We start from the raw sequence: 3,354 nt of genomic DNA on the forward strand, positions 1-3,354 counted from the left end.
AAAACGACACAAAATATCTATAATGACGGGTTTTTTACGTGGATATAGCCGAGTTTTGTACTAGTTGAAGTGACATAAAGCCATTAGTGGTGACACAAATGAATTAGCAGCGACGAGCTATGGAAGGATTAGCCCGCAGACTTTTTTTTTCAAGCATCAACGACAATAGCCGTCCTCAATATTTTGATGTCTGACGTGTATTGTCGGCTGTTAGATTAGGAACAATATCAATGATTGTGGTTTGATATAAGGTCGGGGTCAATGAGTATTAGCGGCGACGACTACAGCCACCTTTAGCAACGACATATAATGCGAAAGTTGTATGTCGTCGCTACACGCTATCGTCACCAAAGGCGTCAGCGTAATGGTTATTATTCTTGTAGCCAAATCTAAGACATAAAAAAAACCTTTTTATAAAAGACCCTTTTTATAAGGAAATTATTTTTTAGACTTTATCTAAGTAAATCTATAAATCACCGTGACCAGCTCTACTGTATTATCAATATATACAATCTTAAATCTAAAAAGTCTATTTTAATAGTTACATCTGAAAGTGCTAAATATACCCCGTATGAGTGGAATAACTTGTGTCGCACTTTATGAAAAAAAAAAAAACATTGATATTTATGTCTCCAAAAATCAACAATTCGCACGATAATATTTTTAAACGGTCATCGTAAATAACATTTATCACTCCATATGAATAACCGTATTAGTATTTGGTGTATTAGTAAGCACTTTGAGTGGAATAGCTTGTGATACAACAATATTTTATTTTTGTTAAAGATAATATGCTTGCAATGGATTTATTTTTTATTTTATATATCTGTCGTTTAGAAAAATATGGATTTTATTTCATTACTTTTCATAATTAATTATAAGAAAACTTGAATGATTTATGCAATAAATTTAAAGTATTAAATATAATAGTATATAATAAATAAATACAATAAACTACTAATTTATTTATATATTTTTCTATAAGTACTCATTCGAACTTTATATATATATATATATATATATATATATATATATATATATATATATATATATATATATATATATATATATATATATATTCTAAGTTTCTATTATTATTACTTTTACTTGTTTTCTTTAAAATTTTATAACGTTTTAAACTTTTGCTTATTTTTTTATGTTTAGCATATTTATTTACATGTTTTTTTTTATAATATATAACATTTTTTAAATTTGTAAATTTAATAAAAACAATAATAAATAATAATATGATTTTAGATAATGAAATAATTGATTTTTAAAAAATTAAAATAGTTTTATAAATAATATATATTAGCTTTATAAAAATAAAGAAAAAAGATTAAATTACACGAATGATCCTTTAAGTTTGCAGTTTTTCCCTGAAGACCCTATGAAAGTTTTCACTCAGATTGTACCTACATATGTAAACTTGAACACAAATAGTCCATCGATTGCATGTCTGTCTAAAGCAACCTTAGCATGCCCCCATGTGCCTTGCACATGAGGGTATTTTTGTCATTTCACCTAAAGAAGGGCCCACCTCCCCAATGTTCTTTTTTTGTTGTTAGAAGTTATGTCCGTCATTTTTGCAGATGTTATGCAAGGGAAGTCGGAGTTCACAGACAAATTGAGACACAAATTGAAGCATCCCCCAGGCAAGTTGAGGTTGCAGTGATAATGGAGTACATATTGGATGGATTTGATTATGTTAAAGTTGCACAGAAGGTCCATTTCATGGACCCTTTAAAGAAACCTAAGAGCATCTCCAACCCACTTCGATTCTTCATTTTTCCCCCTTTTCTTCTCCCATTTCTCTCCAACTCTTCCCCATTTATTCCCCCAAAATGAAGATAAACTTTGAGTTGTCAATTTTAGTCGCTAATTTTATATATTTAAACATTTCTGGTTCTTTTTATCTACTAATTATTATTTAAATGAAATATTTAATACATATAATATTATGTTATATATCAAATTATATTAATTAGTTATAAATATAAAGTTTGTTTTTTGTTTTTCAAATTCATATTAAAATTTAAATACATATTGAAATTTTAAAACACAATAACGTATTTTACAAAAGCTTATATTTACGTATTATAAATATAATCTTATTTAGTTAATATTAATGTGATGAAAAAAATATAGATTATATATTTGTTAAAACCAAATTAATAGAAAGGGTGTGCTTGACAATTTATATAAATTATAAGAATGCAATATACTTTTTGGGGGTAAAAATTGGGTAAAAGTTGGAGTAGGATTAGAGATGAAACACTATTTACCCCATTTTTTACTCCATTTTTGGAGGAAAAAAATGGGAATGGGTTGGAGATGGTCTAAACAAGGTCTGAAGGTCAATATGCTTTGAGAACATGGCCTCAATGGCTAGGCCCATAAATCAAGGCCATTTGATCATCAATTAAAAATGATCAAAAGAGAGATCAACTCCGTCAACGACAACCCTCTGATTGATATTTCCCGGAACAAGGTTTTATACGATGGTAACTTCCAAGGAACCCCAATCGGAGTTTCCATGGAAAACACTCATTTGGCCATTGTTGCTATAGGGAAACTCATGTTTTCCCAATTCTCAAAGCTTGTAAATCACTTCTATAACAACAGATTACCCACCAATCTCTCTGGTGGCCGGAATCCAAGTTTTGGATTACGTGTTCAAAGGTTTAGAAATTTCAATGGCTTCGTATTGCTCGAAGCTCCAGTTTCTTGCCAACCCTATAGTTACCCATGTCCAAAGCGCTGAACAACACAACTAAGACATAAATTCTCAAGGGTTAATTTCTTCCTAGAAAACTTCTGAAGCTGTTGATATTTGGAGGAGAACCTGTAAGCCATAGTGTAGAACAACGTGAGGGAAGAACTTTGAACAGGGTATTTGACAGGCAAGAAGGTTACTTCACCAGGATAGGAATTCGATAAGGTGTTTACAGTGGTTTGCAAATGGCTAGTGATTGATCCCTTGTTGGAGTGTCTTGAAGGCTGGAATGGTTTTCCTATTCCAATTTGATAACTTTTATTTGACATCTTTACATTATATGTATATGTTGTTTTGGAAAGTGATTTACTATATTCCATGAATAAAATTGATTAGATGAGGTTCTTACAACAAATATATAGTTTCCGAGATAGAATCAAAATGGGTTTTGGGACAGAAGTAAGACCGGAGGGTGTGTGTGGGAAACTCCCTTATTTTTTGTGGGCCACAAGATCATTTCTCTCACTTTCTTTTCCTTCACCTAAACCCAAGGAATGGATTAAAAACTTCCTTCACTATTTTTTTTAGAAACATATATTTCCTATAAATATTATACTCATTTTGTGGGGAATTAAAGA

The 3,354-nt window shown here is 30.3% G+C and overlaps 1 pseudogene; it reads left to right on the plus strand.

Moving 5' to 3' along the window:
• Positions 1–361: 361 nt before the first annotated feature.
• On the plus strand, positions 362–2,777 carry LOC111882064 (phenylalanine ammonia-lyase 1-like; annotated as a pseudogene).
• The last annotated feature ends 577 nt before the right edge of the window (positions 2,778–3,354 follow it).

This window comes from Lactuca sativa, chromosome 2 (genome assembly GCF_002870075.4).
Source record: "Lactuca sativa cultivar Salinas chromosome 2, Lsat_Salinas_v11, whole genome shotgun sequence".
Taxonomy (NCBI): domain Eukaryota; kingdom Viridiplantae; phylum Streptophyta; class Magnoliopsida; order Asterales; family Asteraceae; genus Lactuca; species Lactuca sativa.